Source organism: Rattus norvegicus, chromosome 1 (assembly GCF_036323735.1).
Source record: "Rattus norvegicus strain BN/NHsdMcwi chromosome 1, GRCr8, whole genome shotgun sequence".
NCBI lineage: Eukaryota > Metazoa > Chordata > Mammalia > Rodentia > Muridae > Rattus > Rattus norvegicus.
This window is the reverse complement of record NC_086019.1, coordinates 122,100,172-122,123,118: the sequence shown is the minus strand read 5'-3', so window position 1 is coordinate 122,123,118 and position 22,947 is coordinate 122,100,172. Positions and strand designations below refer to the sequence as shown.

Genomic DNA, 22,947 nt, shown 5'->3' with positions numbered 1-22,947 from the left:
TACAATGACTTCATGAAATTCTTAGGCAAATGGATGGAACTAGAAAATATCATTCGGACTGAGGTAACCCTGTCACAAAAGGACGCACATGATAAGTGGATATTAGCGCAAAGGATCCAAATACCCAAGATACAATTCATAGACCTTATTAACCTCAAGAAGAAGCAAGACCACAATGTGTATGCTTTAGTACTTCTTAGGAGGGAGAACAAAAAATGCAAAGGAGGAAATACAGGAACAAATAGTGAAACAGAGACTGAAGGAAAGGCCATCCAAAGACTGCCACACCTGGGGGTCTGTCGCATATGGAGCCACCAAAGCCAGTCTCAATTGCTGATGCCAAGAAATGCTTACTGAGAGGAGCCTGATATGGATGCCTCCTGAGAGGCTCTGCCAGAGCCTTACTGATAAGGATTAAGATGTTTGCAGCTAACCATCAGACTGAGTACCTGGGCCTAAATGGAGAAATTAGAGAAAGGACTGAAGAAGCTGAAGGAGTGTGCAACCCCATAGAAAGAACAACAATATCAACCCACAGGACCACCCAGTGCTCCCAGATAGTAAACCACAACCAAAGAGTATACATGAGGGAACTCATTGCTCCAGCTGCATATGTAGCAGAGGATGGGATTGTCTCGCAACAATAGGAGGGGAAGCCCTTGGTCCTGTGAAGGCTCTTTTCTACAGTGTAAGGGAATGACAGGTTGTTGAGGCAGGAATGGGATGGTGGGAATGGAGGCATACTTATAGAAGCAGGGGGAGGAGGGATGGGAAAGAGGGGAAACAAGAAAGTGGATAACATTTGAAATGTAAAAACATAAAATATCAAAGAAAAATGCAAAAAAATAGTAACCATGATCAAGACTGACCCCAACGTGCAAATCTGTAATGTAAATACTCTGGAGTAAAGCAGCAAAATAGTTCAAATGGAAAAGATGCAAGTTTTAAATGTAATAAATCATACAAAAGTGCCTGTTTTGTTGAGGTTGATGATAAAAAATATATTCCATCTTTCAAATTGAAAATAAAGAAAAATGATGGAAAAATAATAATATTTCAATATGTCTTATTGAGTACTTCCTGCCAGGAATCTTGTGACAATTTTTCCAAATACAAATACTTGTAGTTTCACTGGCTTTTTTCTTAATATGAATCAATGAACCCACACACCTATGGTCACTTGATTTTTGACAAAGGAGCCAAAACCATCCAATGGAAAAAAGATAGCATTTTCAGCAAATGGTGCTGGTTCAACTGGAGGGCAACATGTAGAAGAATGCAGATCGATCCATGCTTATCACCCTGTACAAAGCTTAAGTCCAAGTGGATCAAGGACCTCCACATCAAACCAGACACACTCAAACTAATAGAAGAAAAACTAGGGAAGCATCTGGAACACATGGGCACTGGAAAAAATTTCCTGAACAAAACACCAATGGCTTATGCTCTAAGATCAAGAATCGACAAATGGGATCTCATAAAACTGCAAAGCTTCTGTAAGGCAAAGGACACTGTGGTTAGGACAAAACGGCAACCAACAGATTGGGAAAAGATCTTTACCAATCCTACAACAGATAGAGGCCTTATATCCAAAATATACAAAGAACTCAAGAAGTTAGACCGCAGGGAAACAAATAACCCTATTAAAAAATGGGGTTCAGAGCTAAACAAAGAATTCACAGCTGAGGAATGCCGAATGGCCGAGAAACACCTAAAGAAATGTTCAACATCTTTAGTCATAAGGGAAATGCAAATCAAAACAACCCTGAGATTTCACCTCACACCAGTGAGAATGGCTAAGATCAAAAACTCAGGTGACAGCAGATGCTGGCGAGGATGTGGAGAAAGAGGAACACTCCTCCATTGTTGGTGGGATTGCAGACTGGTAAAACCATTCTGGAAATCAGTCTGGAGGTTCCTCAGAAAATTGGACATTGAACTGCCTGAGGATCCAGCTATACCTCTCTTGGGCATATACCCAAAAGATGCCTCAACATACAAAAGAGACACGTGCTCCACTATGTTCATCGCAGCCTTATTTATAATAGCCAGAAACTGGAAAGAACCCAGATGCCCCTCAACAGAGGAATGGATACAGAAAATATGGTACATCTACACAATGGAATATTACTCAGCTATCAAAAACAACGAGTTTATGAAATTCGTAGGCAAATGGTTGGAACTGGAAAATATCATCCTGAGTGAGCTAACCCAATCACAGAAAGACATACATGGTATGCACTCATTGATAAGTGGCTATTAGCCCAAATGCTTGAATTACCCTAGATCCCTCGAACAAACGAAACTCAAAACGGATGATCAAAATGTGAATGCTTCACTCCTTCTTTAAATGAGGAAAAAGAATACCCTTGGCAGGGAAGGGAGAGGCAAAGATTAAAACAGAGACTGAAGGAACACCCATTCAGAGCCTGCCCCACATGTGGCCCATACATATACAGCCACCCAATTAGACAAGATGGATGAAGCAAAGAAGTGCAGACCGACAGGAGCGGATGTAGATCTCTCCTGAGAGACACAGCCAGAATACAGCAAATACAGAGGCGAATGCCAGCAGCAAACCACTGAACTGAGAATAGGTCCCCTATTGAAGGAATCAGAGAAAGAACTGGAAGAGCTTGAAGGGGCTCGAGACCCCAAAAGTACAACAATGCCAAGCAATCAGAGCTTCCAGGGACTAAGCCACTACCTAAAGACTATACATGGACTGACCCTGGACTCTGACCCCATAGGTAGCAATGAATATCCTAGTAAGGGGAAGCCCTGGGTCCTGCTAAGACTGAACCCCCAGTGAACTAGTCTATGGGGGGAGGGCGGCAATGGGGGGAGGGTTGGGAGGCGAACACCCATGAGGAAGGGGAGGGGGGAGGGGGATGTTTGCCCGGAAACCGGGAAAGGGAATAACACTCGAAATGTATATAAGAAATACTCAAGTTAATAAAAAAAAATATTTGAGAGGTATCTGTAAAATTCTTGAAGTCAGAAGTATTTTTTCAGCAATTTTTAAACTTCTCCAGTATTGACAGAAGATTCTGAGAGACTGATGTGTAGTAGCACTGCCTGTTTAATGGTGGTCACCCCCTTCTCTCAGGATGGCCTGAATTGATATATTACAATATTTATCTGCTCAGTCCTATATTGAAGCAAATTTAGACACAATGATATCTTCTGATAGTTCTGCCATGGGATAGAAAGCTGCATATTTCCATATGATTTAAAAGTCACCCTGATATTTTTGCAAAATGTTTGATTCCATGATTTTATAGTGCACAGTACAGATTGTCCAAATACAAAGCACATTTAGTAATTCTGTATTCATTGCCATTTCCAATGTATCTATGTAAAGGATATTACTAAATCAATATATTTATGCTTATTGGAAAATAATTGAATTTATGAACATTTAAATCAGCAGCCACTTTACATTTTTGTTCTTTCATTTACATTTTCAGCACCCATCTAAATTGCCAATTATTAAAGTAGCATAGAAGATCCTGAGTGATGTTTCTTCTTGTAAAAGCAAGAGCCTCTCTGCAATATTATTTCCCAGATTCATATCAGTAATCTCAAATCTTCATGGAATTGCTGATCTGCAGACATATACAGTTTTTGGTACCTACGTACACATATGTACACAAACACACACACACACACACACACACACACACACACACACACACACAGAGAGAGAGAGAGAGAGAGAGAGAGAGAGAGAGAGAGAGAGAGAAAGTGAGAGAGAGAGAGAGAGAGAGAGAGAGAGAGGACAAACTGAGACTGAAACAGAAATAGAGACTGAGTCATAGAGAAAAAGATGGAGACAGAAAGTGAAATATATACACACAACTAAATATAATAAAATGGAGCTAAAATTGTGGCACATGACATTTTTTTCTAGCAGTTATGAGGCAGAAGCTAGTAAATTTCTGAATTCAAACCGGTTCAGCAAATTCTAACCAGTAAGACTCTGATAAAAAGATCCAAGAAAACAAACAAATATATAAGTATCTCATAGCAAAATTTTTTAAATCTGAAGATAAATTTCATCACTGAATGATAAACCAATACTTTCATTAAACAATGAATATTATGTTCATTCTAAGAATTTCATTTACATGGACACTTAGGAAATTTTAAAAATACACCTGATCAAGTAAAACTGATTAATGAAGAACATATTAAAGGCAGCATCTTTAAATTTTACATTTCTCCTGATATTACAAGTATCTTGTGCTTTTGTACATTGTCTAGTTTCTGTCACATTTTTTTCCTAAACTGTCTTTCTTTCCTTTGTATAGGGATCTGAAAGCAAATACAAAACATTATTCTGTAGTCACCATTGCCCAGAAAGCAACTTGAATTTATCCCTGATCAATTTATGCAGGGGTTTATGAAGACCCTCCGTTTTCATATTGGCAATATAACAGCTTAAAACTCATGGCCACCTCCCTTGTGTCATTAGCATTAGAAAAGATTTTCAAACGCTGCAGCCTGGCAACCATGCACACATGCGTGATTGTAGGGTTATGCTAGCTCACTAGCACAGACTGTGGTTTGAAAGTGTGATTAATTAAGTCAGTGCAGCAGATCCTGCTGGGAGAAGAGGCAGCCAAAGATGCCTGTCCCATACACCCTAGAAATGCTAAGCAATGCAATGCAGCAACAAGGTCAGCTCCCAGATAGCCCCATAATTTGTTTCATAGGTAGACATGATTTTTTTTTCATATCAAGGATTGCAAATTTGTTGGGAATAGAATATTATGCTCTACATATCAAGTCTTTGGCTGTGGAAAACCTGATCACATCAGGACCTGTCTTCTTTTGTCCTGTCCCTGTGTGGGCTGCAATGCCCCTCCCCTTGAGCCTTCAATCTGTCCTGCCACAGTTCAGTCCTTTTACAGCATAAATATAAACAGATCAAAGAGCTGAAAGGATTGTTGATTATTCATGTGTGGGCGTAAGGACAGACAGAAAAAAGAACAGTTATATTGGTATACAGATGTTGGATAAAAACAATATTTCTAAGGGAATTTAAGTTAGGTTCTGCCATGCCCTGCTGGATGGGAAGGTATACAAGCACTTGAGGACTTTCTGAACTTTTGGATTAAAGTCCACTTATCAGTGAGTACATACCATATGTGTTCTTTTTGTCTGGGTTACCTCATTCAGAATTTTTTCTAGTTCCATTTATTGGCCTGCAAATTTCATGAAGTCAATGCTTTTAAAAACTAAGTAGTACTCCATTGTGTAAATGTACCACATTTTCACTTTTTAAATCATTTTTCTTGGATGTTTTTAAATTATGTTTCAAATGATATCCTCTTTCATGGGTTTCCAATACATAAGCCATATATACCTTTCCCCCTCCCCCTTCTTCTATGGGTGTGATCCCCCACCCATCCACTTGCTCCTTTCTGCATCCCCAACTGGCATCCCCTGCAATGGGATGTCCAGCCTATGCAGGACCAAGGACTTCTCCACCCATTGGTGCTTAACATGGGTAGTCTCTGCTAAATATGAGGCTGGAGCTGTGGGTCTTCCCATGCGTATTCTTTGAATATTAGTTTACACCCTAGGATCTCTGTTTGGTTGGTATTGCTTTTCTTATGGGGTTGCAAATCCCTTCAGCTCCTTCAATCCTTTCTCTAACTCCTCCAATGCATACCCAGTTCTCAGTTCAATCGTTGTATGAGATCATTCACCTCTAAATGTGTCATGCTCTTGCACAGTCTCTCAGAAGACAGCTATATCAGGCTACTCTCAGCATACACATCTTGGAATAAGCAATATTGTCTGGGTTTGGTGGCTGTATGTATATGGGCTGAATCTCTAGGTGAGCCACCCTCTTAATGCCCATTTCTTCAGTCTCTGCTCTAAAATTTCTCTCTGTATCTACATCAATGAATATTTTCATTCCCCTTTCTAAGAAGGTTTGACACATCCGCACTTTGGCCGTCTTTCTTCTTGAGCTTCACTGGGTCTGTGGATTTTATCTTGGGAAATCCTAGATTTTGGGCTAATATCCACTTATCAGTGAGTGCACACCATATGTGTGTCTGTTTTTTGATGGGATTGTCACACTCAGGATGATATTTCTAGTTCTGTCCATTTGCATATGGATTCCATTAAGTCATTGTTTTTAATAGCTGAATAGTATATGTATGACATATTGGTAATACTTTGCTGTGTTGCAGGATATCTGGATTGTTTCATGTTTCTGGCTGTTATAAATAAGGCTGCTATCTTCATAGAGAAGCACTTGTCCCATACATCATTTTTATTACTTTTACTTGGTTCTCTGGAGTCTATCCTGTTGAAATTTTGTATATTTTGAATATTAACCCACTATATGATGTAGGGTTGCTAAATATCTTTTCCAATCTTTGGGTTGCAATTTTGTCCTACTGACAGTGTTCTTTGCCTTACAGAATCTTTTCAATTTTATGAGGTGCCATTTATCAATTCTTGATCTTAGAGCATGAGTCATTGGTGTTCTGTCCAGGTAATTTTCCCTGTGAAAATGTGTTTGGTGTTATTTCCCAACTCACAAACCATATTCAGCTGAAAAAGAAGGAAGAGCAAGTTCCAGATCTTTCATTTTTACATAGAATGGGAAGCAAAATAATCACAAGTATAGAAGGAAGGAAGGGCCTGTGAGAGAAAGATAAGGGGTAGGACTTTTTATGGAAATGGACAGAAAAGAAGTACACATGGTTAGAAAATTGAGTAGGAACATGTAACAGTTGGGGACAGGGAGTTGAGGGTACCCACTAGAAAATCCCGGACTCCAGAGATACAAGAGGCTCCAATGGTGATGGCTTTATCCAAAATACTACACAAGGGGAAAATACAACCTGTAGAGACCATCTACAGTAGATAGACATGGCCCCCAGTAGAAGGAGGGGGCCACCCAATCATCTCAAAATGTTTAACCCAGAAATGTTCCTGTTCAAAGGAAAGAAAGGGACCAAAAAGTGAAATAGAGACAGAAAGGGCATCCAGACTTGCCCAACATAGGGATCTATCTCATTTGCAGCCACCAAACCCTAACTCTATTGCTGACAGAAGCCTGTTAAGACTGTTCCCTGAGAGATTCTACCAGCATCTGACCAATATAGATGCAGATACTCAGAGCCAACCTTCGGACTGAACCAAGGGACACAAATCAAGAGCCACGGGAAGAACTGAAGGAATTGACGGTGATTGAAAGCCCATGGGAAGAACAACATCTACAAATTAGACTACCCAGAGCTTCCAGAAATGAAACCACCAAACAGCATATACATGGAGGCTTCTAGCCCTCCAAATATATATGTGGCAGAGGATGGCCTTATCTGATTTCAATAGTAGGGAAGGCCTTTGATCTGATGGAGGCTTGATGCCATCGCATAGTGTGATGCTAGAGGAGTGAGGCAGGTGTAGATTAGTGGGTACAGGAGCACTTCATAGAGGAAAAGAAGAAGCGGGAGAGGGAGTAAGGATGGGGTTTCATAGAGGGAAAACTGCAAAAGGACATATCACTTAGTATGTAAATAACTAAAATGATTAATATTTTAAAAGGAGTACTTAAAAAATAAATACAACACCATTTTGAAATGAAATACAAAAACACAAATCCAATAAGACCTGCCAAACAGTCAAACAAAAACAAAAGTAAGTCATGACCTTGGAGATTTATCTGTCAGAGAATGTCCAAAAATATGTATGTGTATGTGGACTTTCTGTTCTTATTGCTATTGAAGAGCATCATGGTCTAGTCAATGGTGATTAGATAGAAATTAATTTTAATACAATATATCGTTATTGCAGTTTCTTTTTGTGCTTCTGTCACCTACTCCCCATCTATCCTCCCCTCTAGGTCTGCCACTTTCTGTCTTCCACTAGAAAAGCACACCCAAAAGAAAATGAAGAATCATATTAAAAAGAAATGTATTAAAATGAAAAAAAAAAACCTTCATACTGTGGGTGGACAAGGCAACCAAACAGAAGGAAATTTTGCAGAGGAGTGTTCACCAGAATCACAGACCAACTTGTTTTCACACTCAGGAATGCCATAAAAACACTAAGCTGAATGCTGTAAGATATGTACAGAGAACCCAGTGAAGACTACTGCAGGCTCTGGAACAGAGAAGTCCACTGAGGCATGCCCTTTGCTTTTTTTTTTGTATTTTCTTTTTCATTTCAAAATGTTGTATGGTTTTAAGATTTTTAAGGTATTTCCAATGTGGAATCATGTAGTGACTCATGCAACCAGCACTCTGAATGTTTCTGAAGGTTATTTTTTTCTCAAGAATTGTTAATTAATGCAGTTCTAGCATAGTAGTACCATATCATACACCTTTTGTTACTCTAGCTATGTAGTATAATTTAAATCTGGTATGATGATACTACTTGCAACTTGGTTGTTAAGTGTTTTTTCTATAGTGAGTCTTTCTTGTTTCCATATGAAGTTATATTTATGTTTAATTTTGGTGAAGTGTATTGTTGATTCTTATATTGATTATGAACAATTACACATGTTTTCTGGGATTCTTTGACTTATAACTTCTATAAGTTATAAATTATAGGAATAATTTCTATATTAAATTCTAAATTAATCCTTGTCTGGCACTAACATATTCTTTAATAACGCATATCTTCTTGGATTAGTATTTACACTAAACTAGATTCTTCTGTTTGAAAGATAATGAATAAATATATATGCATTTACATATAAGTAAATGCTTGTACTATATATTAAAATAATATATATGGTATATATAGTATTTATAAAATTATAAGCAGTAAATTTATGATTATAAAATGAAATATAATATACATTATAATGCATAACAATCTCCATACGTAGCTACTAAATATAGACTAGCAGTCCTTGATTAGAGTATGAAAATATGTATATATTATGAGTGTATGTACACATAAACATGCATATGTATATGTATGTATAAACAACATTATATATAGTATATAAAGTATACTTTAAATATATTTGATATATGTGAAATATATCAGTATATACAACTTTATATATGTATTACATGTGAAAAGTATATGTATATATTTATATAAATATCTCCATATTCTATGCAATTATAGCTTTTTATTATTTTTTTTTACACTTCATGCATTAACCCCTCCTGGCCCAGTCTCCCACAGTTCTTCATCTCATTGCTCTGCTCTCCTGTATCTAAGAGAATATACCCACTCCCCAACCCCCCACCAGGCCTCCTCACTCCCTGGGCCCTATAGACTCTTGAGGGTTAGGCATGTCATCTCTCACTGAGGCCAGAAGAGGCATTCCTCTGCTGTATATGAGTCAGTTGCCTTAGACCAGCTCTGCTATGCTACCTGTTACATGTCTCAGTGTTTGAGAAATCTCAGGGGTGCAGATTATTTGAGACTCCTGGTCTTCCTATGGGGTATCCATCCTTCTTAACTTCCTCCAGCATTCCCTAATTCCACCACATGATGTCCAATTTCAGTCCATAGTTTGGATATAAATATCTGCTTCTGTCTTGGTCAGCTGCTTTTGGAGCCTCTTAGAAGACAGCTATTCTAAGCTCCTGTCTATAAGTACACCATAGTATCCATAATAGTGCCAGGCCTTGGAGCATCCCCTTGTAATGGATCCCAAGTTGGGCTGGGCACTGCATCACATTTGCCAAAGGTTCTTCTCCATTTTGTTCACTGCAGTTGTTTTAGACAGGACAATTCTTGGTCAGAAAGTTCACTGTGACATGGCCAGCTCATCCCTTCACTTGATACCCCGTATAGGTTTTTTTTGTATTTTATAATTATATATGTAGTTTATTATGTATTAGAATACATATTATATTATACATAATTATAAAATTTGAAGTCATATGTAAAGCATAACTATGATAACGGACTCATGTACTTCATATGAAATATATGTATATGTGTGTGTGTGTGTGTGTGTGTGTGTGTGTGTGTGTTTCATAAAGATTTTTCATACATCCTAAGTTTTGCTTACACACTCCACTTTACTCAACTATAAGACCTTTCCCCATTCCTGATTAAACATTTGGCTGACAGTGTTCTTTCTACATTATTTTATATTACATATAATCTAGTATTCTTACTTGTTATTCTGTAACATAGTATAAACTAGTATATAAGCTCCCAAATAACTTCTATATGTCATTTTACTTTAGTTTGACCTTGCTGTCAACCCCTATTTTTCCAAACCTTGTCATACCAAAATCAACATAGAATTTCTCCCTCCAGAAATCTCCTTTCTACTTACATTTGCTAAATATTACACTCCTACTCCTCTCCAAATGCATTGCATATACCAATGACTAATTTTCAGAATCATATTTTTCACATGGCTTCTGTAAAACCTCGTAAAACAAAACGCATCTAATATGGAGAGAACAGGGAGTATTTGTCTTTTTTCAGATTTGAATGAGATCACACACTGTTACTTTTTCTTTTGATTTCCACCTATCTGACTACAGAATTAATTTTTTTCCACTAAATATTATTTAACTGTATTTGAGAAACATATATATATATATGTAAAGGAACTATATAAACAACATTATCATAATAATTATTCGCATGTGTGTTACACAACAACCTCTATAGGATTCTTTATTTACATTTTTAATTTTTTTATTAGATATATTTCTTTATTTACATTTCAAATGTTATTCCCTTTCCAGATTTCCTGTCTATAAGCGCTCATCCCACTCTTCTCCCCCATATGGGTGTCCCCCCTCCATCCACTCCCTTTACCAGCCACCCTACCAACATTCCACTGCACTTGGGGTCCAACTTTGGAAGGAGCAAGGGCTTCCCATTCTACTGGTGTCTGAACAAGGCTATTCTCTGCTACATATGCTGTTGGAGCCCTGGGTCAGTCCATGTATAGTCTTTTGGTATTGGGTTAGTCCTTGGAAGCTCTGGTTGTTTGGCATTGTTGTTCTTATGGGCTTGCAAGCCCCTTCAGTTCTTTAACCCTTCCTCTAGTTCCCCTCAAGGGAGTCCTGTTCTCAGTTCAGTGGTTTGATGGTAGCATTGACCTCTGTATTCGACATGCTCTAGATGTGTCTCTCAAGAGACATCTATATCCGGTGCCTTTCAGCATACACTTTTTATCTTCATTAATCTTATCTAGTTTTGGTAGCTGTATATATATATATATATATATATATATATATATATATATATATATATATATATATATATATATGGACCACATGTGGGGCAGGCTCTGAATGGTTGTTCCTTCAGTTGCTGCTCTAAACTTTGCCTCCATATCCCCACCTATGGATTTTTTTTTCGCCTTTTAAGAAGGAGTGGGGACATCCACATTTTGGTCATCCTTCTTCTTGAGCTCCCTGTTGTCTGTGGATTGCATCTGGGGTAATCTGAGCTTTGGGGCTCATATCCATTTATCAGTGAGTGCATGCCCAGTGTGTTTTTCTGTGATTGTGTTACCTCACTCAGGATGATATTTTCTAGTTCATCCCATTTGCCTATGAATTTCATGAAGTCATTGTTTTTGATAGCTGAGTAGTACTCCTTTATGTAGATTTACCACATTTAAAATCCAATCCTCGTTGAAGGACATCTGGGTTCTTTTCAGCTTCTGGCTATTATAAATAAGGCTGCTATGAACATAGTGGAGCATGTGTCTTTGTTGTATGTTGGAGCATCTTATTTATTTTCTATTGGATATTTTTTATATAGCCACTTTCCCAGTTTCACATCGACTAACAGGTATCACAACACCCAACCCCCTTTGTCTATGAGGGTGTTCACCAAATCATCCACACACCCTTCCAACCTCCATGCAATGGCATTCCTTTACAGTGGGGAGTAAAACTTTGGCAGAACCAAGGGCTTCTTCTCCCATTGGTTCCCAACATGACATCCTCTGTGATATATGCAGCTGGAGCAGTGGATTTGTTGAGTCTTTGCATGGTGGTTTATTCCCTGGGAGCACTGCTTAGTTGGTATTGTTATTCTTATGGGGTTGCAAGTCCCTTTAGTTAATGCTGTCCTTTCTCTAAATCCTCCAATGGGGACCCAGTTCTCAGTTCAGTGGTTGGCTTAGAGCATTCACCTCTGTATTTTTCATACTCTTGGAGAGCCTCTCAGGAGAGAATTGAATGAGGCTCCTATCAGTATGCACTTCTGGGCACCAGCAATATTGTCTGGATTTGGTGAATGTACGGATATGGCCTGGATCCCCAGATGGGGCAGGCTCTGAATGGCCATTTCTTCAGTCTCTGCTCCTAACTTTGTCTCTGTATCTACTCCTATGAATATTTTTGTTCCCCTTTCAAAGTAGACTGAAGCATCTCCACTTTTTTTCGCATTCTTAGTGAGCTTCATTTGGTCTGTGGATAGAATCTTGTGTAATCCAAGCTTTTGATCTAATATCCTCTTATCAGTGAGTACATTCCGTGTACATGGTTTTTGTGATGGGGTTATTAAATTAAGGGATATTTTGTAATTCCATCCATTTGCTTATGAATTTTATTAAGTCATTGTTTTTAATAGCTCAGTAGTACTCTATTGTATAAATGTACCATATTTTCTGTATCCATTCCTCTGTTGAAGTACATCTGGGTTCTTTCCAGCTTTGCCTATAATAAAAAAAAAGACTTCTATGAACAAAGTGGAGCATGGGCCTTGCTATATATCTTTTGGGTATATGCTCAGGACTGGTATAGCTTGGTCCTCAGCTAATACTATGTCCAATTTTCTGAGAAACGTCCAGACTGATTTCCAGAGTGATGGAACCTGCTTGCTAACACACTAACAATACTGGAGTGTTCCTCTTTTTTTTACATCCTCACCTGAGTTTTTGATCTGAGCCATTGTGACTGATATGTGTGGAGGATCTCAGTGTTGTTTTGATTTGCATTTCCCTGATGACTAAGTATGTTGAACATTTCTTTAGGTCCTTCTCAGTCATTCAATATTCTTCAGCTGAGAATTCTTTATTTAACTTTGTACCTCATTTTCAATAAGGTTATTTGATTCTCTGGTGTCTAACTTCTTGAGTTCTTTGTATAGTGTGGATAATTAGCCCTCTACTTGATGTAGGATTGGTAAAGATTTTTTTCCCAACCTCTTGGCTGCCGTTTTGTACCAATGACACTGTCCTTAGACTTACAGAAGCTTTGCAATTTTATGAGGTCCCAATTTTCAAGTCTTGATCTTAGAGCATAAGTCATTGGTGTTCTGTTCAGGAAAATTTCCCCATTGCTCATGTGTTCAAGTCTCTTCCCCATTTTTTTTTCAATTAGTTCGAGTGTATCTCATTTTATGTGGAGGTTCCCGATCAACTTGGAATTGACTTTGTAAGAATGGATCGATTTTCATTCTTCTACATGCTGACTTCCAGATGAACCACCACCATTTGTTGAAAATAACATCATTTATTGCACTGAATGGTTTTTGTTCCTTTAGAAAATCAAGGTACAATAGGTGTGTGGGTTCATTTCTGGGTCTTCAATTCTATTCCATTGATCTGCCTGCCTGTCTCTGTACCAATTCCATACAGTTTTCATCAATGTTGCTCTGAAATACACCCGATGTCAGGGAACATATTTCCCCCAGAAGTTCTATTATAGTTAAGGATATTTTTTGTTATCCTGAGCTTTAGTTTTTCCAAATGAATTTGCAAATTGCTATTCAAACTTTTTGAAGAATTAATTTGAAATTTTGTTGGGATTGCATCAAATCTGTAGATTGCTCTTGGCAAGATGGCCATTTTAACAATATCAATCCTGCCAATCGAGAGCATGGAGGATCTTTCCATCTTCTGAGATCTTCATTAATATCTTTCTACATAAACTGGAAGTTCATTTCCTACAGATTTTCACTTGCTTGGTTAGAGTCACACCAAGATATTTAAGATATTTGTGACAATTATGTGTCACTTACATTATTTCTTTCTCAACCTATTTATCCTTTGAGTAGAGGAACGCTATTGATTTCTTTTAGTTAATATTATATCCAACCATATTGCTGAAGTTGATTATCAGGTTTGTAGTTCTCTGTTGGAAATTTTGGGTCACTTAAGTATCCTATTATTGCATCAACAAATTGTGATATTTTGCCTTGTTCCTTTCTGATATATATCCATTTGACCTCCCTTTGTTGTAACTGTATAATTGGGTAATTGTGGCTTCATAGAAGGGGTTGGGTAGTATTCCTTCTGCTTCTCTTTTCTGGATTATATTGGACAGTATTGGTGTTATGTCTTCTTTGAAGGTCTGGTTGACTTCTGCACTACTCCCTTCTGGTCCTGGGTGATTTTTGTTTGGGAGACTTTTAATAAATGCATTTATTTCTTTAGGAGTTATGGGATTTTTTCAAAGGATTAATTTGTAATAGAAATTGATGGTTTTTTTTAATTTTCTCATTTCTTGTTCTTATGTCTCCCTTTTCATTTCTGATTTTGTGAATAGGGATATTCTCAGTGTGCCCCCTAGTTAGTCTGGGTAAGGGTTTATACATTTTGCTGATTTTCTCAAAGAACCAGCTCATGGTTTTGTTGTTTCTTTCTGTAGCTCTTTTTGCTTCTACTTGGTTGACTTCAGCCCTGAGTTTGATTATTTCCAGCCATGTGCTCCACTTGGGTGTATTTGCTTCTTTTTGTTCCAGCTTTTTACACGTGAGACAAACACTAGTGTATGCTCCCTCCAATTTCTTTTTCACTCAAAGCTATGAGTTTTCCTTTTAGCACCACTTTCACTGTGTTCCATAACTTTGGGTATGCTTTGCCTTCATTTTCATTAAATTCTAAGAAGCATTTAATATCCTTCTTTATTTTTTCCTTGTCCAAGTTATCATTGAGTAGAACGGTCTTCAGCTGCCATGTGCATGTGTGTTTTCTTTGATGTCATTGAAGACCAGCCTTAGTCCATGGTGATCTGATAGAATGCCTGGGAGTATTTCAATAGCCTTGCATTTGCTGAGGCCTGTTTTGTGACCAAGTATATGGTCAATTTTGGAGAAGGTAATATGAGGAGCTGAGAAGAAGGTATATTCTTTTGTTTTAGGATGAAACATTCCACAGATATCTCTTAAATCCGTTTGTTTCATAACATGTTATTTTCATTATATCTCTTTTTAGTTTCTGTTTCCATGATCTGTCCATTGATGAGAGAGGGATATTGAAGTTTCCCACTATTATTGTGTGAGACAAAATGTGTGCTTTGAGGTTTATTAAGGTATCTTTTATGAATGTAGGTTCCCTTGTATTTGTAGCGTAGATATTTAGGATTAAGAGTTTTGGTGGATTTTTCATTTGATGAGTATGAAGTGTCATTCCTTATCTTTTTTGGTATCTTTTGGTTGAAAATCAATTTTATTCGATTGTGATTGTTTCATGAAAATAACTTTCTTATTATTTCTAGAGTGTAGTTTCCCTCCTTATGTTGGAGTCTTCCATGTATTATCTTTTGTAGGGCTGGATTTGTGGAACAATACTGTGTAAATTTCTTTTTGTCACAGCATATCTTGGTTTCTCCGTCTACTAGGTTTCTGTGTCCAAAGGATTCTAGGTGGGTCCCTCAGAGCAGAAGTGGTGGTCTTCCCTCAGGTTTCAGGTGTGTCAGAATTCTAGGAGACCAGCTTTCTGATAACAAAAGTATCCTGTCCCAGACTGCAGCTAGATCACTATGTCCAGAAGGTTCTATACAGGTTCAACTTTGGCCAATAATGTGAGCAGAATTGGTGGGCTCCCAAGTGTTCAAGATTGTCTGCACTTCTGAGAGTCCTAATCTACACCTAAGGGAATTGGATAAAGAGAGGTATGACACTGGGTCAGTTCCAGGTGCAGGCAGAAACCCCTTTATAAGTCTCTTTTCTCCTACATTTAAGGAGAAAGAGGAGATCTTATTTTCATTTATTAATTATACATATATGTTGGAACTATTTGGAAATATATGTGTGTAATGATTTGATACTTTTGAAGCACTGTTATCATTTACATTTTCCAGAACATTTATTATGTCTTTATGCTGATAAACTTCAATTTAAAGACATAGGGTGAGGGTTGGGGGTTTAGCTCAGTGGTAGAGCGCTTGCCTAGCAAGCACAAGGCCCTGGGTTCGGTCCCCAGCTCCGAAAAAAAAAATAAAGACTTAGGGTGCCCAAAGATCAAACCTCTAAATACAGTCAGGAGGAAGGAAGAATAGATGATGAGTAGTAAGAAGGAAGAGAGACAGCCCACGACTTCTAATCATAAAACCATGGATGATGATGTATTTCCACTAGGAAGACTATATCACCAAAACCACACCTAACATATCCACCACTTAGGAACCTAGTGTTCAAATACTAGAATCTATGAGGAACATTTCTAATTCAATTTAACAGAGATACACCCTTGTCTGTATTATTTGCCAATCTACTTCAACCACTCTTATATTCTCCAGATATATGCCATGGTCTTTGCCATCCCATTAACCAAACTAAATGCTGAATGGCAAATGGCCAGGCAAGTAATGCTGGCCCACAGTTTAATTTGGTACAGGAAATAAATGAACAGTGTACATTACAGCATACATAATTGCCTACCCATTGGGAAACAAAATTTTTAAAGAAAATTTAAAGAACATATTTTTCAGCAAGTAATATTTTCTTATTGTATCTCTGACTAATATATTCTTAGAATGTAGATGTGGCTAGTCTGTAGTCACACAGTTTTTACTCTGTCTTCCTTATTCTGGTATTATCTCTTCTATTATTTGGAATTCTGTCTGCCTGGTCAAGTCCCTGGTGCCCTATTGCTTACTTAGGAATTTCATGAAGTTCTGTTTGCTGCTAGTCTTCCTCCACTAACTGACTAGTCCTCTTAATATTTCATGGGGGCATTAAATAATAACTTCTATATTCTGGGTCATTATGCTAATGTCATTACCCCTCATGCGTTCCACTACCTGATCCTTTTGGGGATCTTCTATTGCACCGACCAAGTGGATATAATGATTTTTACAATTGAGAGACTCATTTACACACAAACAGATTTTGTCTCAAAGAGGAAGGTTTGTATATCCTTAGTTTCCTAATTCCTGCAACATTCAGAGTACCTACATCCAATCCAAAGCCACATGATATCACAAGGCCAGATTTAAGAGATTCTTTTGTTTTTATTTAGAAACCCTCCCATTGGGGTATTGTGATAAGGCCTAGATTTAATCTAATCAAGTAGCCTAAGGAGGTAAATCTTCTTTACTCAAAGGCCACATTCATCTACAGTGCAAGTTATAGACCACCCAAATCTTGCAGTCTCAGAGCTATAAGAAAAGTATCAACTAGAAATCTTCATCACTTTAAGCAATTATAATATTTATTATTCATTAATTATTTTAGTTTCCTCTATTGTTTCATTATTAGGGTCCCTGACTGTATTATGAGCCATATATTTTCTCTTTATCTATAGTAACTCTTGAACCTGAGCAACAAAAATGTTTTCACTTCTAACACCATGTATACCTTTTCCTGTATGATTCTTTTCATGGCTTGCAAATTTTTGGTCTCAAAATAGTGGTCTTTATAAAAGTTAAAATTTTTACTCTCTTTTCCTTGTGTACTGAGAGGTATAAAAATGGCAGATGGAGGTTTGGTGAAGATCCTTTCCCAATCTGTAGTCTTTTGTTTAGTCTTATTAACAGTGTTCTAGACATTAAAAAAGCTCTGCAGTTTCATGAGGTTCCAGTTATCAATTTTTGTTCTTAGAACCAGAGCCGTTGGTGTTCTTTTAGGAAACTGTGTCCTGCATCTGTGCATTCAAGAATATTTTAATCCATCTTGTTTTATTATATCCAGTTGGACTTAAGTTTTATGCTTAAGAATGGAACTATTTCCATTCTTCAACCTGTAGTCATCAGATAGACTAGCACCATTTGTTGAAGATGTTTGTTTGTTTTTTTTTTTTAATATGGCTTTGGTTTCTTTGTCAAAAAATGTCCATAGGTATGGAAGGGTATGGAAGATTATTTCTGGGGTTTTGATTCCAATAAACTGATCAACCTGTCTTTTTCTGTACAAATACCATATAGTTTCTATCACTATTGCTCTGCAGTACGGCTTGAGGCCAGTACTTGTGATTGTGTCTGAAGTTATCTTATCGTTCAGGACTGTTTTGTCTATCTGAATTTAATATTTTTCCACATGAAATAGAAAACAGTGCTAGAGATTTTTATATATTTTTAATATACAGGCTCATTGTATAGTCAAATCTCTCCAAAAATGGCTTTCTTATTAGTCAATAGGTTTCATATAAATGCTTAAAATGCCACTTACATTTTATGGCTTTATTTTTATAGATATATTTAATAATTTTACCCTATTCTTATGATATCAAACGTCCCGTGTAAAAGTTCTATCTTTTGTCCATGACTTAAAATTTACTACCTACTTTCTCCTCTTTTACATTGAAGTCATCGGGTCTTATGCTACAATCTTTGAAACACATTTGCAGTTGAGAATTGGAGGGCAATTAATAAGTATCTAATTTCATTATTTTATCTGTAGCTATACCCATTGATCAGAATCATTTATTAATTTTTTTTAAATTTTATTAAACAAACAGCTATCACTTTGGGATTATATGTAAGTCCTCATTTCTAATCAATTGATTCATGTACTAACTTTCCTGACATGTTGTGTAGATTTTTCACTTCAGCTGTATAGCACAATGTGATATCTGGGATCCTGATAATTCATTCTGATCTATTATGCCTGGTTTTTATTGTGTTGTTGTTGTTGTTTTTTTTCTTTTTCTGTTTGTTTTTGGCCAAGTGAAACTTCTTGTTCCCATATGAAATTACAATTACATTTTTAATTGTGTATGAAAAACTTTGATTGGAGATTACATTGGATGTGTGAATTGCTCTTGGAAGAATGCCATTTGTAAAGTAATATCTCTGTTATCTCATAACCATGGAGGAATTTTATCCTGAAATTTCTTTGACATTTTTACTTTCTTAAACCGTCAGTGAACCCTTTTACGTTTTGGATGTGTGTGTGTTCATGTGTGGGTGTGTATGCATGTGTGCTTGCATGGCATGTGTGTGAATGGCATGTTTTTCTATGATTTCTTAAATAGTAACTTTGTTATACATGAAACTTACTGAATTTTTTTGTGCTAAATTTTTATCCTGTCACCTTTGCGGGGTCCATCAATAGCAATAGGTTTCTGCTTTAAAATTAACGAAATTAACATATAAAACAAGATATTATTCAAATGAACATATTTAACCACTGATATTCCTTTTTTGTTACATTTTTCTCCTTCACTCTTTCCCTTACATTGACTCCTAATAAGGTAATAAGTAGGCAAAAGAATGAACACCCTTGTCTTGTTCCAAAATGTTATTAATATTTGTTACCATATATATAATTCTGGCTCTGACCTTGTCATATTTTGTCTCTCTTAATTCAAAATATGTTCTCTGTGTCCTTACCAGTGACTGAATTTCTAAGGAAAAGTGACCCTTGCTCATCCAGCAGTCATCAGTGCGAAGGGAGCCCAGGTATGTGACTGAACAACAGATGAGTACACATTTGGAGTGTTTTGCTAGCAATTGAATAATACTCTCTATTAGTATTCAATATAGCTAACAGAAATAATTTTCTGGTTAGTTAATGCTTGCTTTTTTATGTCCAGCAGATGAAATATATGATACCTTCAACAATGTCATCCTATTTTTAGGAGGAACAGAAAAGAATTGTACTTGCCTATTATTTTTACATATTTTTTTTGGTTACTGTGAGCAATAAATCCTACAGAAATAATCTTTGTCTTTCAATGAAATTTGTATTTATTAAGACATATAGTTTTGCTCTTTACTCTCTGATTCATTACATCAGGTGTAAGTCTTTGTTCTTCTGAAAGTATCCACAACACTCTATGTAATCTTGATTTCTTATAATTCTAACATTTAGATTGCAGAATTGTCACAAATAATACTTAATACATTAGTAAAAGAAATATATTCCTTGGAGTATAAAAGTGTCTATTTCATCTTAAAAATCTGAAGTCACACACTATCACGGAGTGAAGACAAGACATTAACTCAAGGCAGGGAATGGAAGCAGGGACTTAGGCAGAATCCATGCTACTGCTTACCAGTTTGCTCCCTGTGGGTAGTTCAGAATGATTCCTTATGCACACCAATAAACCCTAACCAGGTAAAGGGCCACACAAAGAGGGCTGGGTCCTCTCATATCAATCAACAATTATGAAAATGACCTACAGATATTTTAATCAGGTTACCTGGTAGACACAGTTCAACTGATGTTCTCTAATTACAGAAAACTCAACTTGAGTAAAGTTGAGAAAAAATCCGGAATAAAATGAACAGATAATGTACCAAACACATATTTTATATATTACACAATGTATGTACGTAATTGCTATACATTTTTGACCAGTGGATCAGAATTCAAAGTCCAGAAAGAAAGCACAATTCAATGAGCAGTTGATTTTAAACACACATAAAACACAACAGTCTAATGGTTCTCAACTTTCATTTTATTTATTTATTTATTTATTTATTTATTTTCTTGAATATTTTTATTTGCATTTCAAATGTTATTCCCTTTTGAAGTTTCCTGGATATAACCCCTCCTATCCCTTACCCCAGACCATTCTTCTATGAGGGTGTTCCCCACCAAACCATCCATTCATTCTCACTGCCCTGCCCTGACATTCCCCTACACTGAGGGCTCCAGCCATGGCAGCACCAAGGGATTTTCCACCCATTGGTGCCCAACAAAACCATCCTCTACTACATAGGCAACTGGGGACATGGGTCTTTCCATGTGTACTCTTCTGATGGTGAGTTACTGTTTGGGAGTTCTGGTTGGTTAGTATTGTTGTTCTTATGGGGTTGCAAAACCCTTAAGCTTCTATCTCTTCCAATGGGGACCCCATTCTCATTTCAGTGGTTAGCTGCAAGGAATTGCCTCTGAATTCACCATCCTTTGTCATAGCATCTCAGGATATAACTATAGCTGGCTCCCCTCAGCATGCACTTCTTGGCATAAGCAATACTGGTTGGATTTGGCAGCTATATGTATATGGGCTGAATCCTTAGGTGGAACAGGCTGTGAATGGCCATTTCTTCAGTCTCTGCTCCAAACTTTGTCTCTACATCTCCTGTGAATATTCTTGTTCCCCCATTTAAGAAGGACTGAAGCATCCACATTTTGACCATCCTTCTTCTTGAGCTTTATGTGGTATTTTATATGACAACATATTTAATTGGCCCATTTCCATTAACAATATTTAATAATTAAATGCACAGAAGGCAAGTACCACATCAACCTAGTAATATATTTGCCTTTTTTGTCTACTGTTCATGATTTTTTTCCAAGAAGATCAAATATGGGTGAATGCCTTAACATTTTGTGATGCATATTAATTATTTACTTCAAATGATCTATATGATCTAATTTAAGATTTCTTTTTGAAAATCATTTAACTAAGTTAACAGTTTCTTACTTTTTTTTTACTTTCAAAAGCTTGTAGGTTATAATGTAGGTCCACAAGGGTTCTCAAAGTGAAATAAATATGCAAGTAAAAATTTTACCTGCTTTTATTTTAACAGCAGCCGGAAAAACTTCTTACAATACTTTATAAAATTGTGCCTTGATACATCGCAATTATTTTGAAATCTACTGTGCCTCCTACATGGAAGAAAAGCATGAGTAATATTGCCAAACTCCTAAAATAGAAAGAAGTTGCACAGAGAACAGGAGATTGTGCTGTCACAAAGAACTCTGTGGGAGAGTCTGTTTATTCCAATCTTTGTGGTAATATTGAATAATATTTGTCTTTAAGGCATTTGTTTTGTTTTTTATCAGAAATATCTATAATTTATTGTTATAAGGAACCCAAATGTGGAATGTTTTGACTTTATTGGAGTGGCCTGTATTGGGAAAGTGAGTAGACCTCATTTTTCCCTCTCTAGGTTACAGTGCATGTCATGAATATATTTTCTCAATCAATTCACTTAATTTTTCATATTTATTTATTTATGTATTTATTTATTTATTCATGCTACATTCAAATTGTTGACCCCTCCTCTGATCGGCTCTTCATACAGTCCTTCTCTCTTAACCACCTTCCTTTTATTTTCTGAGAGGTTGGAGGCCTACCTAGGTAACCCCCACCACGACATTGCAAGTCCATGAAGGGCTAGGTGGATCCTCTCCCAGTGAGGGCAAAAAGAAACACAGGCAAAGGAATGGATGCCACCAACTGACCCGAGATTTAGGGTCAGCCCACACTCTAGTTGTCCAAGTCTGAGCTCCACATCTGCTACATATACACATAGGGCCTAAGTCCATCCCAGGTTTGCTGTTCTGTTGGTTGTTCAGTCTCTGAGAGACTCCGATATCCAGATTAGCTGTTTCTATTCACATTTCTGTGGATTTCCTATTACATTATTTGCCCTCAATCCTTTCTCCAACTCTTCCATAATATTCTCTGAGCTCCCAGCAATGTTTTTCTGTGTGTTGCTTTTTCTGTTTCATGCTGTGTGGAGTCTCTCAGAGAAGTGTCATCCTATGTTTCTGTCTCCAAACACAAAAGAATGTCATTAATCGTGTCAGGAATTGGTGCTTCCCTATACGATATGTCTCAAGTTTGGCCATTTCGTGGTTATCTGCTTCAACTTTGTCTCTGCATTTCATATAGATCGGACATATGTTGGTTGAATGTATTGTGTTTGGGTAGGTCTCTTTTTCCCTGCACTTACATTCCTGCTTGGACACTAGAATTAGCCCAATCAGGGTTTATATCCCCCAAGAAGAGAAATTAAGTAATAACTTATCCTTACCTTGTCTCTTCTGTAATTTAACTATCTTTGGGGCTGTGTTTGCTTCTGCCCTGGGGGAATCCAGGCTCCCATATTTATCAAGCTGGAATAA

At 37.0% G+C, this 22,947-nt stretch overlaps 1 long non-coding RNA gene across 1 annotated transcript in view; it reads left to right on the top strand.

Annotated features, from left to right (window-relative positions):
- Positions 1-2,906: 2,906 nt before the first annotated feature.
- Positions 2,907-22,947, top strand: part of LOC134483425 (uncharacterized) — a 602,791-nt gene continuing 582,750 nt past the window's right edge. The window contains exon 1 of the long non-coding RNA XR_010060299.1: positions 2,907-21,828. This is a non-coding gene — a long non-coding RNA (uncharacterized LOC134483425). The remainder of the gene's footprint in view (positions 21,829-22,947) is intronic.